The following is a 15778-nucleotide window of genomic DNA, read 5'->3' as shown; positions in this document are numbered from 1 at the left end:
TAGAGATCTCAGTTCCATTATATACAAGTGAGTACATACCTGTGAATATTATGTAAATATATGGGATATGAGTAAGATGGCTGGGGACACAGCATAATGTTTATGCAGCAAGCTCATGCCTGAGGCGCTGAGGTCCCAAGTTCACTCCTTAGCCCCACCATAAGGCAGAGCTAAACAGTGCTCAGGTGTATCTCTCTTTCTCTTGTAAAAATAAAATAACATATTTTTTAAAAGGTGGATGAGTAAGCATTTCAATTCTTTTTTTCTTTAATTTTATTTTATATTTATTTATTTATTTATTTTTAAAGCCTACAGCACCTGGTATTCCCAGGCAGTCTCCCATCCAAGTACTAACCAGGCCCAACCCTGCTTAGCTTCCGAGATCAGATGAGATCGGTGTGTTCAGGGTGGTATGGCCATAGACTGTTTTATATTTATTTATTTATTTATTCCCTTTTGTTGCCCTTATTGTTTTACTGTTGTAGTTATTACTGTTGTTATTAGTGATGTCGTTGTTGGATAGGACAGAGAGAAATGGATAGAGGAGGGGAAGACAGAGAGGGGAGAGAAAGACAGACACCTGCAGACCTGCTTCACCACCTGTGAAGCTACTCCCCTGCAGGTGGGGAGCTGGGGGCTTGAATCGGGATCCTTATGCTGGTCCTTGCGCTTTGCACCACCTGCGCTTAATCCACTGTGCTACCACCCAAATCCCAGCATTTCAATTCTTAATCTTCAATACTAGTATATGAAAAAGCCCACTTGGTACTGAAACCTTACTAATATGAACAATGATTGAATGTATTCAAATAGAGTGACATTTTTTACATATATGAAAGCACTGGCATTAGAAAAAAAGACCTTATTGGTGTAGACATTGAAGAAATATCTTACAGATCTAATAAAGAACTTTAGGAGAGATAACCAGTGAGTATAAAAACGGTGCAATAATAATGAATAATTTTTTGAATAATGATTTTTTTGCACAAATTTTATCTGTCTAGTGGAAAGGTATCTTTCTCTTTTTATAATTTGTCATATGGCTTTTATAAAAATTTATTTATTTTATTTGATAGGACAGAGAAATTTATAGAATGGAAATAGTAAGGGGGAGAGGAAGAGAGACACCTGCAATACTGCTTTACATCTTGTGAAGTTTCCCCCCTTCAGGTAGGGAGGGTCTGGGAGCTTGATATCAGGTCCTAGTGCATGGTATCTAATTTTAATTCTTACGTCATAAACTGTGAAACAGTGCTACAAATGTCTCTCCTTAGCTCAGTTTTTCTCTATCCTAGCAATAAAATTAAGTTTTCAAAAATAACTCCAAACAGGTGAAATATTTGATAGGCTAAAAGATATCAAATATATAGAAGAAAATATATGCAGAACTCTCCTCTGTATAAGATTCTGCAACATGTTCATCATTTCAAATCTAATTGCAAGGAGAACAAATCCAAAAGTAAACAAATGAAATTCCATCAAATTTTAAAGCTTATGTGCAATAAAGGAAATCAAAGATACTCCCCACAGACTCAGAGAAAACATTTTGTCATACATCAGAGAGGATTGACAACCAAAATATATACAGAACTCAACAATAAATAGACAAACAACCCCATCAAAAATGGGAATATATAGGCAGAATATTCTCAGAAGAAGAGATCCAAAGGACCAACAGACATTCGAAGCAAAAAAAAAATGCTCCAAGTCACTGATCAGCAGGGAAATACAAACAAAAACAGTAAGATAGCAATACATCTCTGAGGATGGCTTGCATTAGAAAAGGTAGAAACACCAAGTGTTGGAGAAGCTGAGAGGAAAGGGACACTGTAGGTGAGGATAGGAGTTGGTTTAAATATTAGGGGAAACAGTCTGGAAACTCATCACAACACTATAAATGGACCTATCTTATCACCCAGCAATCTCTCTTCTGCGGATTTAGGGAAAATAAAAACATCTGTGCAGAAAATCTATGCACAACAATGTTAACAGCAACACTTTGTAATAATCCAAATTTGGAAGCAACTCAAGATGCTCAACAGCAGATGAATGGCTAAGAAATGTATAGTACATACACAATTATTAGATCTGTCGCTATTAAAATGACTTTATCACTTGTGCTATATATCATGGTCAGAACTCCAAGACATCATTTTGAGTGAGCCTAGCTAGATACCAATACAGAATGATATCATTACAGAATGATCTCACTTATAGATAAAAACAAAGAACAATATAAGGGGGAGTTGGGCGGTAGTGCAGTGGATTAAGCACAAGTGGTGTAAAGCGTAAGGACTGGCGTAAGGATCCCGGTTCAAACCCCCGGCTCTTCACCTGTGGGGGAGTCGCTTCACAAGTGGTGAAGCAGGTCTGCAGTCGTCTATCTTTTTCTCCCCCTCTCTGTCTTCCCCTTTTCTCTCCATTTCTCTCTGTCCTATCTAACAATGACGACATCAATAACTACAACAACAATAAAGAACAACAAGGGAAACAAAAGGGAAAATAAATATAAAAAGAGAGCAATATAAGGGTAACTTTGACTGGGTGTAATGTAGGGCATCAAAACTAAGGACTCTGGCAATGAAGAAAACGTGAACTCTGTATATTTTGGTTATTAACCTTTTTTTCTGATATGTGAGATATAAAGATATTCTCATTCTTAAGTTTTTTTGTTTGGGTAGTGGTTTCTTTTGCCATGTAGAATCTTTTCAATTTGATATAGACCCATTGGTTTAGTTTTGGTTTTGTCTTTGCAATGGGATTTGTGTCCGTGAAGTGTAAATTTCCCTTTTCTTTGAAATGTAATGTATTTTAGGACTAAGATTGATGACAGCAACAGCATAGTTAACAGCAACAGCATAGTTTCACTAAATTTAGGATGAACTAGGATTTATTTGGTCACCTTCTATGGTTGGAGGGAGAAGCATCAGTTTTTGTACCTGTATTTTACTGCTTTTATTATTTTTAATATTTATGCATTTGATAGGTCAGAGATAAATTGAGAGGGGAAGAAGATAGCAAGACACAGAGAAAGAAAACTGCAGCACTGATTCACCAGCAGTCAAATGAGGGCTGGGGGCTTAAACCCTAGTCCTTCCTCACTGTAATGTGTACAACTTCCCAGCCACCCCCTTTTAATTTTTATTTATAAAAAGAAAATACTGACAAAAAACATAGGATAAGAGGGGCACAACTCCACACAATTCCCACCACCAGAACTCCTTATCCCATCCCATCCCCTGATAGCTTTCTTATTTATCCCTCTTGGAGTATGGACCAAAGGACATTATGGGATGCAGAAGGTGGAAAGTCTGGCTTCTGTAATTGCTTCCCCGATAAACATGGGCATTGACAGGTTGACCCATACTCCCAGCCTGTCTCTCTCTTTCCCCAGGGATCATGACTATACAAGTGTTTTCCTAGACCTCAAATAAATCCCTTTCTCCATTGTCCCTGGTCATCTCCATCAGGAACAACACAATAGACCCCTTTGGGGGGCCCCATAGGACCTTCAGCTCAATGTGGATCAACAATGGTAGAGAATGTTCCATCCTCTGAAGGGAGGCTGGACAATGTACTCTTATCTTCCACCTGGAAGATGGGTCCTGAAATTGGGGCAGTTTGGAATGTTCCTACTCATGACCACAGAATGTGAGCTCAGATCTACAGGGATGCAGCTGAATATGGGCCCCAGATCAAATCAAATCGATGGAGTTACAGTCAACAATATTTATATACCTTTCCCATACTTGGGAGCTACTCTCTTCCCTGATCCAGCTTTCTGGTCCTTTTTCCAGCCATGACATCATCTTCCTAGACAATAACTTGGACCCACCTGCATATCATATGTCAGGCTCAGAAAAAAAAAAAAAAAAGAAACACTAATCTAGTCATGGCCCTTTGGAATCTAACTAAAATAGCCCTACTATCTACAAAACAGAGACCCCCAAATCTTCATCTACACTATTCCAGCCTTTAGGTTCACGATTAGTCAACAATTTGTTTGGCTTTATATCTTAACTCTTCTTTCAGCTACCAGGTTCCAGATGCTACCGTGATGCCAACTGGACTTCCCTGGGCAGATGACCCCACCAATATGTCCTGGAGCCCCGCTTCCCCAGAGCCCCGCCCCACCAGGGAAAGAGAGACAGGTTGGGAGTATGGATTGACTTGCATGTTCAGCAGGGAAGCAATTACAGAAGCCAGACTTTCCATCTTCTGCACCCCATAATGTCCCTTGGTCCATACTCCAAGAGGGATAAAGAATAGGAAAGCTACCAGGGGGTGGGATGGGATAGGGAGTTCTGGTGGTGGAAATTGTGTGGAGTTGTACCCCTCTTATCCTATGATTTTTTTAGTGTTTCATTTTTATAAATAAAAAAAGAAGTACATTTAAAAAATATCAGCATTTGTGTGTTAGGTGTGGTATGGAAATATATCCTATAATCTTATAATCCTGCAAAGCACTATGAAATAACTAGTAATTTAAAAAGAAATACAAACGTTCAAAAATTTAGAATAAATACCCACTTGTTCTGAATAAAATGCCAAGACTTGAACCTCTTAATTACAAAGCTCCTCTCTAGCTCTGCACCTCTTCCCAGGCTACTTTATGATATTTACATTCATTGTTTTTCTAGCTGACTTGTTACATGCTACAATACCTAAACCCACAAAATATACTTTAATGTACTTTAAATATTATCAATGTGAGGTTTGTTTAATAGCAACCTAACCAGTTTTGGGAGAATCACAAAACCAACAAGATTTTCAACAAGGTGTACATCAGTGCATAGGGTATAGCATCCTATAAGAGTCACTGAAAAGAGTAGGGGAGACAGCATAGTGGTTATGCAAAGAGACTCTCATGCTTGAAGCTCCAAAGTCCCAGGTTCAATCCCCCGCACCACCGAAAGCCAGAGCTGAACAGTGCTCTGGTAAAAAATAAAAAATAAGAAAAAAAGGTTGTCTGGGAGGTGGCACAGTGGATAAAGCATTGGATTCTCAAGTATGAGGTCCAGAGTTCAATCCCCAGCAGCACATGTACCAGAATGATGTCTGCCTCTTTCTCTTGCTCTCTCCTTCTATCTTCATGAATAAATAAATCTTTTTAAAAAAGAAAATAAAAAAAATAAAAAGAGTAGCTGAAAGAATATGTAAACAGCATTTAATTGAGTGTCTCTGTGCTTCTCAGCAACATTTATTTTGGCTCTGGATGTTAATAATAATGCTAATGTACTAACCTTGCGAATATCTTGACTTGCTTAACCTCTAAATGGCTTTAAAGTGCATACAGTATGTTAGATTAAGAAGCAGTCTTTGTAGTTTACCTAGTTAAGAAAATTGATCTCAGTATAGTTTCTCATCAAATGGCTGTAGATTAGCATCTACTGTAATTTAATATTTCTTTTTTTTTTTTTATGGATGGGTGTGTTGGGTTCCTTAAGATATATCCCCAGGAGAGGAATTGCAGGATTATAGGGTAAGTCCATTTCTAGCCTTCTGAGAGTTCTCCAGACTGCTTTCCACAGGGGTTGGACCAACTGACATTCCCTCCAGCAGTGCAGGAGGGTTCCTTTGACCCCACAACCTCTCCAGCATTTGTTGCTGCTACCTTTTTAGATGTCTGACATTCTCACAGGAGTGAAGTGGTATCTCATTGTTGTCTTTATTTGCATTTCTCTGACAATCAAAAACTTTGGAGCATTTTTTATGTGCTCCTTGATCTTTTGGATCTCTTCTGTGGTGAATATTCTGTTCATGCCCTTTTCCCATTTTTGAATGGGGTCATTTGATTTCTTTTTTTTTCCCCATTTTTTTATTTAATAAAGGATTAATTAACAAAACCATAGGGTAGGAGGGGTACAATTCCACACAATTCCCACCACCCAATCTCCATATCCCACCCCCTCCCCAGTAGCTTTCCCATTCTCTATCCCTCTGGGAGCATGGACCCAGGGTCATTGAGGGTCGCAGAGGGTAGAAGGTCTGGCTTCTGTAATTGCTTCCTCGCTGAACATGGGTGTTGACTAGTCGGTCCATACTCCCAGTCTGCCTCTCTCTTTCCCTAGTAGGGTGGGTCTCTGGGGAAGCAGAGCTCCAGGACATATTGGTGGGGTCTTCAATCCAGGGAAACCTGGCCGGCATCCTGATGACACCTGGAACCTGGTGGCTGAAAAGAGAGTTAACATACAAAGCCAAACAAATTGTTGAGCAATCATGGACCCAAAGCTTGGAATAGTGGAGAGGAAGTGTTAGGGAGGGTACTCACTGCAAACTCTAGTGTACTTCTGCTTTCTTACTTTGGTGCCATACTCCAAACTCAGTCAATTTCTGCTTTGCGTTTCTACTTCCTCTTTTTTTTTTTTTTTACATGCATAACATTCCCCAGATTCCCATTTAACAATACAACCCCCACTATTTCATTCATCATTTTTCATGGACCTGTATTCTCCCCACCCACCTACCCACCCCAGAGTCTTTTACTTTGGTGTAATACTCCAATTCCATTTCAGGTTGGACTTGTGTTTTCATTTCTAATCTTGTTTTTCAACTTCGGTCTGAGAGTGAGATCATCCCGTATTCATCCTTCTGTTTCTGACTTATTTCACTCAACATGATTTTTTCAAGGTCCATCCAAGATCGGCTGAAAATGGTGAAGTCACCATTTTTTACAGCTGAGTAGTATTCCATTATGTATATATACCACAACTTGCTCAGCCACTCATCTGTTGTTGGACACCTGGGTTGCTTCCAGGTTTTGGCTATTACAAATTGTGCTGCCAAGAACATATGTGTACACAGATCTTTTTGGATGGATGTGTTGGGTTCCTTAGGATATATCCCCAGGAGGGGAATTGCAGGGTCATAGGGTAGGTCCATTTCTAGCCTTCTGAGAGTTCTCCAGACTGTTCTCCACAGAGGTTGGACCAATTGACATTCCCACCAGCAGTGCAGGAGGGTTCCTTTGACCCCACACCCTCTCCAGCATTTGCTGCTGTTACCTTTTCTGATGTGTGACATTCTCACAGGAGTGAAGTGATATCTCATTGTTGTCTTGATTTGCATTTCTCTGACAATCAGAGACTTAGAGCATTTTTTCATGTGTTTCTCGGCCTTTTGGATCTCTTCTGTGGTGAATATTCTGTCCAAGTCCTCCCCCCATTTTTGGATGGGGTTATTTGTTGTCTTGTTGAGTCTGGCAAGCTCTTTATATATGTTGGTTATTAAACTCTTATCTGATGTATGGCATGTAAAGATCTTCTCCCATTCTGTGAGGGGTCTCTTGATTTGGGTAGTGGTTTCTTTTGCTGTGAAGAAGCTTTTTAATTTGATGTAGTCCCATAGGTTTATACTTGCCTTAGTCTTCTTTGTAATTGGATTCATTTCATTGAAAATGTCTTTAAAATTTATGCGGAAAAAAGTTCTTCCAATATTTTCCTCTAAGTATCTGATAGTTTCTGGTCTAACATCCAAGTCCTTGATCCACTTGGAATTTACTTTTGTATTTGGTGAAATACAGTGATTCAGTTTCATTCTTCTGCATGTTTCAACCCATTGTTTCCAACACCATTTGTTGAAGAGACTCTGCTTTCCCCATATAATAGTCTGGGCCCCTTTGTCAAAGATTAGCTGTCCATACGTGTGGGGCCTCATTTCTGGGCTCTCAATTCTATTCCACTGGTCAGTGTGTCTGTTCATGTTCCAGTACCAAGCAGTTTTGATGACAATGGCTCTATAATGCAGTTTGAGATCTGGCAGTGTGATGCCTCTGGTTCTGTTCTTTTTTCTCAAGATTGTTTTGGCAATTCTAGGTCTTTTCTGGTTCCAGATAAACATTTGTAGCATTTGTTCTATTCTCCTAAAAAATGTGCTTGGGATCTTGATGGGTATAGCATTAAATTTGTAGATGGCTCTGGGTAATATATTCATTTTGATGATGTTAATTCTTCCAACCCATGAACATGGAATATCTTTCCACTTCTTTGTGTCTTTTTCAATTTCTTTGAGTAGTGACTCATAATTTTCAGTATACAAGTCTTTCACTTCTTTGGTTAGGTTTACTCCTAGATATTTTATTGTTTTTGTTGCTATAGAAAACGGAACTGATTTCTGGATTTCAATTTCTTCTAACTTAGTATTTGCATAGAGGAATGCCACTGACTTTTGAATGTTAATTTTATAGCCTGACACATTACTGTATTGCCTGATGATTTCCAAAAGCTTCTTGCTGGATTCCTGAGGTTTTTCCATGTATACTATCATGTCATCTGCAAATAAGGAGAGTTTGACTTCTTCTCTTCCAATCTGTATGCCTTTAATTCCTTGCTCCTGCCTGATTGCTATGGCAAGAACTTCCAACACTATGTTGAATAGTAATGGTGATAGTGGGCAGCCCTGTCTAGTACCTGATCTGAGCAGAAATGCTTCCAGTTTTTCACCATTGAGTATGATGTTGGCTGTAGGTTTACTATATATAGACTCCACTATCTTCAGGAATTTTCCATCTATTCCCATTTTTTGTAGTGTTTTGATCATAAAGGGATGTTGTATTTTGTCAAAGGCTTTCTCTGCATCTATTGATATGACCATGTGGTTTTTGGTCTTGCTTTTGTTGATGTGGTGGATCACATTGATTGATTTACGTATATTAAACCAACCTTGCATGCCTGGGATAAACCCCACTTGGTCATGATGAACAATCTTTTTTATATACTGCTGTATCCGGTTGGCTAGAATTTTGTTCAATATTTTCGCATCTCTGTTCATCAGAGATATTGGTCTGTAGTTTTCTTTTTTGGTTGTGTCCCTGTCTGCTTTTGGTATCAGAGTGATGTTGGCTTCATAGAAGCTGGCAGGGAGTATTCCAGTGTCTTCAATCTTCTGGAAGACTTTTAAAAGTAGAGGTGTTAGTTCTTCTTTGAAAGTTTTGTAGAATTCATTTGTAAAACCATCTGGTCCAGGACTTTTATTTTGGGGGAGATTTTTGATAACTGTTTCAATTTCATTAGCTGTGATGGGCCTGTTCATGTTATCCACTTCCTCTTTACTTAGTTTTGGAAGTTGGTAGGTATCTAGGAAATCATTCATTTCTTCCAGGTTCTCTAGCTTGGTGGCATATAATTGTTCATAGAAGCCTCGCATGATATGTTGAATTTCTGCAGTGTCTGTTGTGATTTCTCCTCTTTCATTTACTATCCGATTTATTTGGGTTTTCTCCCTTTTTTGTTTTGTGAGTCTGGCTAAAGGTTTGTCAATTTTGTTTACTCTTTCAAAGAACCAACATTTACTTTCGTTGATCTTTTGTATGGTTTTCCTATTCTCAGTGTTATTTATTTCTGCCCTAACTTTAGTAATTTCTGTCCTTCTGGTTGCTTTAGGATTCCTTTGCTGTTCTTCTTCTAGGTCTTTGAGATGTGCAATCAGGCTGTTTATTTGTGCCTTTTCTTGTTTCCTAATGTGTGCTTGAATAGCTATGAACTTCCCTCTTAGGACTGCTTTAGCTGTGTCCCAAATATTTTGATAGCTTGTGTCTTCATTTTCATTGAACTCTCGAAACATTTTGATTTCTTCCTTGATTTCCTCTTTGACCCAGAAGTTGTTAAGAAGTGTACTGTTGAGCTTCCACATTTTGGGACTGTTACTAATCTTTTGTTGATTGTTAAGTGTTAGTTTAATTCCACTGTGGTCTGAGAAGTTGCTTGGGATGATTTCAGTGTTCTTGAATAGGCTGATGCTGTCTTTGTGGCCTAACATATGGTCTATCCTTGAGAATGATCCATGTGGATTTGAGTAAAATGTGTATTCCAGTTTCTTGGGATGAATGACTCTGAAAATGTCCAATAGTTCTAGTTTATCTATCTCTTCATTTAGCTCCCTTATGTCTTTACTGATTTTCTTCCTGGATGATCTGTCAAGTTGAGAGAGTGGGGTGTTGAAGTCCCCTACTATGATTGTGTTACTGTTAATATATTGCTGTAGCTCTTTCAGTAGAAGTTTGATGTATTTAGATGGCTTCTCATTGGGTGCATAGATATTAATAATTGTTAAGTCCTCTTGATTGACTGATCCTCTGAGCATTAAGTAGTGTCCATTCCTATCTTTTTTAATCTTATCTATTTTAAAGTCTATCATGTCAGATATGAGAATAGCTGTTCCTGCCCTTTTTTGTGGGCCATTGGCTTGAATGATAGTTTTCCATCCTTTCACTTTAAGTCTGTGTTTGTCTTGTTGCGTTAGGTGAGTTTCCTGTAGACAACATATTGTTGGGTTGTGTTTTCTGATCCATCTTCCTACTCTGTGTCTTTTAATAGGTGAATTCAGGCCATTGACATTTATTGATATCAAAGATTGAAGATATTTTAACGCCATTCTTGTAGAGTTTTAGAGTGTTTTGATATATGTCCTATTTGTGGTGGTCAGGTTGTTTATAGGAGACCTTTCAGAACTTCTTTCAGGGCAGGCTTGGTGATGGTTGCTTCCGTCAACTGTTGCTTGTCTGAGAAGGTTTTGATGCTTCCATCTTGTCTGAATGACAGTCTAGCAGGATATAGTATTCTTGGCTGAAAGCCTTTCTCATTGAGCACTCGATAGATATCTTGCCATTCTCTTCTGGCCTGTAGTGTTTGTATGGAGAAGTCTGCTGCTAATCTTATGGGTTTTCCTTTGTAAGTGACTCTTTGTTTTTCTCTTGCAGCCTTGAGGATCCTTTCTTTATCCTTATTCCTTTCCAATCTAAGTATGACATGTCTTGGTGTCTTTAGGTCTGGGTTAATTCTGTTTGGGACCCTCTGGGCTTCTTGAATCTTTATGTCTTTGGTGTTGTCTAGACTAGAGAAATTTTCAGCTATTATGGCCTGGAGAATGCTTTCTTCCTCTCCTTCTTTCTTCCTCTGGTAAGCCAATAATGCGTATATTGTTTCTTTTGAAGTCATCCCATAGGACTCTGTTGTTGTTTTCAGCATCTCTTAATCTCTTTTTGAGATCTCTTACTTCTTTTTTAGTTGTCTCTAATTCATCCTCAATCTTGCTAATTCTGTCTTCAGCCTCATAGATTCTATTCTCTCTGCCCTCTACTGCTTTCTGGAGTTCATCTATTTTGTTGCCCTGCTCTGATACTGTTTTAGCTTGTTCAGCTAGTTGCCTTCTTAGCTCAGAGATTTCAGCTTTCAGCTCTCTAATAACCATGAGATTATTAGAATTTTCTTCCATATTCTCATTTGTTGTTCCTGCAGTTCTGATTACAATTTTTTCAAATTCTTTACTCACTCCTGTTATTATTTCCTTAGCTAATGTTTGGATGTTGAACTCGTTGTTTTGTGCTTCACCCTCTGGAGGACTTTTAGCTGGACTCTTTGTTAGCGAGCATAAATCAAACCACCATCCACTGTAAGGAAGCAAAGATGTTTATTGACGAATTGCAATCCGGGCCGAGATGGTGACTGGTGTTAGTCTACCAAGCTCGGCCCCGAACAGGGCTCAAACCATACAATTTATAGGAATTCAGACTACACTCAGGGAGGGGGAGCACATCACCTTATCAACCTACATCCAATAACAGGCTATAGCAAACACAAGATCCAATCATTTCAAACTTAGCAAAAGCATGATCCATTCAAAGCAAAGCGCGGGCTAGTTTCAAATATAGTAAGATCACACAACCAATAGAATTCAACCAGGCACATCCTCCTGCCATCGGCTATGACCACCCATCTGGTAGACAGCACACCACAAAGTCTGTTCAAAGGTCCTGATAAGGCTTGTCCTCAGGCAGGGTCCTTTGAACAATGGGTGGCCTTAACTAATTAGGTCCTGCTTATTCAAGGGGGAAGGGGCAAGGAATTTTACACCTCATACTACAAGCAACTCATACTAAAAGCACTTAACAAACAACTGCATAAAAAGGGAATTTCAAGGCTACTGCCTTTTACATTCCCCACTTGTCTTAGCCGAGAATCAAATCTTTGATTCATCTTCATCTTTTTTTTTCTTTTGGGTCAGTGGGATCAGCAACTGTCCTCTTCAAAGGAGTGTGATGAATCTAGTGGCACTTTCTGGCAACCTTTGCAGCAGTTGGTGTACTCAGGATCACAATATAAGGTCTTTCTCACTGGGTGTGCCTTGTGGAGCAGGCAGCAGGTGACAGGGTCCTTCCCAAAGGCTTGTAGCACAGCATTCTAATTGTCCTGCAATATAGGCTGGAGATCTGTAAAAACTTGGTAACAGTTGTGGGATAGATCAGAGACAAGAGCATCACAGATCATGACAGCAGCAGTCTGCCAAAAACCATTTCAAAGGGAGACAGTTTGTTTACAATGGGAAACAGTGTACTCTCAGAAGGGCCTGAGCCAGGAGCGATACCCATCCCCTGCCAGTTTCAAGGGTTAATTTAGTTAAAGTCTCCTTTAAGGTCTAATTTATCTCTCTACCTGCCCAGGGATATGGGACTCGTTAGCATAATGAAATTTCCAATTTGTTCCCATTTCTCTGGCCACTAACCGAGACACAAAAACAGTGAATGTCTGCTTACCATAACCAATGGTGAGAGGGAACTCTCCACCTGGGCACTGTTTTATCTAAAATTTTCTTGCTCACCATCTATGCCCCCTCAGACTTTATTGGTTAAACCTCTACCCAACTTGAAAATGTGTCTATAAATATCAGCAAGTACTTATACCCAAAAATCTCTGATTTTACTTCTGTAAAATCTATTTAGTCTCTAGTCCTAATCTCTTGCCCATCTTATTTCTCCTTACTGTATCCAGGGTCCTTTGGAAGCAGGGAGCCTAGTAGAATCAATGTCAAGGCTGGCCCTGCTTGTTGTGTAGCTGCACAAGTGGCTTCATCTGCCCTCTAGTTTCTTTTCTGATGTCCGGAACAATGGGTCACGGCTGCTTCTTGCAGGGTCCATGAGGCCTCCAGTAGGTTCTTTTGCTGGATCATCTTCCCGGTGGGAGTCAGGAATCTTCTCTCCCCACATGCTCCATGCACACGCCATGTAGCAAAGGCATACCTCTTGGCAGTCATGCATTTGTAGGGAGCCTCAGGATCCGTCTCCAACATCAGGGTGGCAGGGTTCAGGCTGGTGGCAGCACTGAATTTCACTCATGGCTGGTCTAGGAACAGAACTTGGTAGCAGGTTAGGTGGGCATTGGACTTGCCCCAGTGATGGCTTGTCTGCTTTCCTTACCAGCTGTGCCACAGGTGCTATTGTCCTCAGGCATTTTGTCCATCCAGCAGCTACAGGGTCCAATATTTGACAAATAGGCAACGGGTCTGTGCCATGGCCCAAGGTTTTTGGGTCAGCACTCCCCGGCTTATGCCTTTAAGTTCATCCACCAGCAGTCTAAATGGCTTGTTGATAAAACAGCCTTTCTTCCAGTGTCCTTTTTCTTTGCAGTAACATCACTGATCTTTCTCTACCCTTAGCCCCAATTTTCTGACTTTCCTTTTCCCTCTGGGCACTGCCCCAACTTTCTCTTTCTTTCTTTCTTCCTTCCTTCCTTTCTTTCTTTCTTTCTAAAGTCTAATGTCAAAACATTTACCAACTTCTTAAAAACCCTCTGAGCAATCTCTCAGCTTTTCTTTAAAATCTTTCTGTCTTCTGTAACTTTTTTCTAACACCTGGGGCAGATTTGAGCAACAAAAGGCCAAATTTAGTGTCATTCTATTTACCTTAGAGAAATTTGTGGGCCATTTTACTGCCTCTTGGAGACCCCCTAAGAGAACCTGGCAGTATGATTGAAGGGGTATCACTGCCGTACTCTTACATTTGTAACCAGTAAGACATACACAAAACCAGATTAAGAGCTTACCAAAACTGACAATCTAATGACCAGAATTTGCCTATACATCTCTATGTAATTTTAGAAGGTCTTTTTAACAAACAGATATACCAGTATAGTATATAAAGTCAATATCTAATGTGTTGACATAATAAAATGATCACCATTTTTTAGCATTATTTTAAACTGCTTGGACAATTTAAGCACAATATCAAAACAGTTTTTGTTAAGATCTTTACTCATCACAAAGCTATCATGAATAAGTGTAGATATAAAACTCTTAATAGATTTTACCCCTTAGAACTCTAATATGGCAACTTAAAAGGCTAAAATAAACCTCATAACTTAAATATTCAAAATAATAATTTTGTTAAATCAGGATTTGCCAAAACAAATCTTCTATCAGACCAAAAATACCATTTGTTAAGAATAAATCTCTGACAGTGTCTTAAAACAAACCAGATAATTTCTAAAAGCAGAAAGATATAAAGAGGAAAACCAGAGCAAAAGCCTCAGGCTAGAAAATCATTAATATAACCACTGTGTTATTTTTCACTCACCTAAGCCAGTTCTACTTCTTTAGTTGAGAAGGTATTTTAAAACGTTTACATGTCAATAACCTTCCTGCCATTTTTCACACAAGAGATAGAGACACATCTTCAGCGTGTGATACCTAACTTGAGAGGCTCTGTTTGAATTTTAAAGAGCATACATTTAAAAGTTATTTTTTTTTTTAACCTCCTGTAGCAATTTCCATAACCAGGATCTCTAAACCAAATTCAGTTTAACTAAATTTTTCTTTAAACTTTAAACAAACTCTAATTACTTAGAGAGTTAACACATACATACTAGTGACTTCTCAAAGCATTTTCAATGTCAGACAAATGCCAAATTTGCTGTGGACCAATATCTATAAAATAGATAATTTGCATGTCAATTTGGAGAAGATGAATTGTCACATTAAATACTTAAGACTTTAAATCTTTAGCTGTCTTAGCAAATGAATTTTTACCCTTATATTACCACATAAGAACTGTATTGAGAACTCTTTTTTTTAAAGAACTTTGATAAGAATGCAGCTTTAAAGTTACTTACACTTTTAACCTTAAGATTAACGTTTTTAGGCCACAAAAACAAACCTAAAACACACATATAAACATGTAAGACATCTCATAGCCACCTTTTTATCATTTATATATCTGGGCTGATTGCGTAGGGGAAAAGAGCAGCTTTTAACCAGTACAGACACATCTTAGCAACATACCTGGTCAAACACAAATTTAGATCTGCACTCACACAATTTTTCAAGATGAAACATCTCACATTTATATACTAAGATTTTTCTTTTATCCAATAGCTCCTAGGACAACCTTAACTAGTCCAAAAAAAACAAGGAGGAAGAAACAAATTCTTTCAGCTTCTCTCCACGAGGACCAAGGGCAGTTTTCAGACAGTTCCAGTCAGCTCCGGGGGCATGGGTAAAGCCACACACATGCTAGCACTATCACCCATCTGCACCCATGGGCCCGTCCCAGGTCACAGCCACACCGAGGCAGGGCGGGGTGTCGCCCCTGCACTAGAGCTGCTGCCTGGCCCGGCTCCAGGCCCCTGCTGTGACCAGCCAGCCTGACTCCTGTGAGGGCGGGGTGGCACCCTCAGGGTCCTGCCTGGACTAGCCTGAGGACATGATTCTGCTACTCAGGCTTAAAAGAGAGACAAAGACAAGGCAAAATTCAGCTGGCAACTTCAGGCCGGAACCAAATCTGGTCCCGTCGCTCTGAGATGATTTCTTAATGTTGACCAAAAAGACACAGGGACACAAAAAAGCACAGAAACACATCTTACATCAAAGGTGAGCCTCTCTGAGGAACAAAAAGTCATGAGTTTATATTTATGCACTCCTACCCCCAAACTATGAGTAACCAGGTCCAGTGGGGCAGATGCCACCTGGCCCATTCCTGCAAAGTGGAAGTAAGTGAACACGAAACACAGAC

General features: G+C 39.4%; 1 protein-coding gene, 1 long non-coding RNA gene and 1 other non-coding gene across 4 annotated transcripts in view; 1 reads left to right on the top strand and 2 right to left on the bottom strand.

Annotated features, from left to right (window-relative positions):
* Positions 1-15778, top strand: part of LOC107523444 (zinc finger protein 709-like) — a 511405-nt gene that overhangs the window by 21882 nt on the left and 473745 nt on the right. The gene's annotated exons all lie outside the window — the stretch shown is intronic.
* LOC132535609 (uncharacterized) overlaps positions 1-15778 on the bottom strand; it is a 112445-nt gene that overhangs the window by 21906 nt on the left and 74761 nt on the right. The gene's annotated exons all lie outside the window — the stretch shown is intronic.
* On the bottom strand, positions 307-424 carry LOC132535677 (5S ribosomal RNA). Its single transcript, XR_009547392.1, has one exon. It is a non-coding gene; the product is annotated as a 5S ribosomal RNA (ribosomal RNA).

Source organism: Erinaceus europaeus, chromosome 23 (genome assembly GCF_950295315.1).
Source record: "Erinaceus europaeus chromosome 23, mEriEur2.1, whole genome shotgun sequence".
Classification (NCBI taxonomy): Eukaryota; Metazoa; Chordata; class Mammalia; order Eulipotyphla; family Erinaceidae; genus Erinaceus; species Erinaceus europaeus.
Note: the sequence above shows the minus strand (reverse complement) of the source record. Positions and strands in the feature narration are given on the sequence as shown.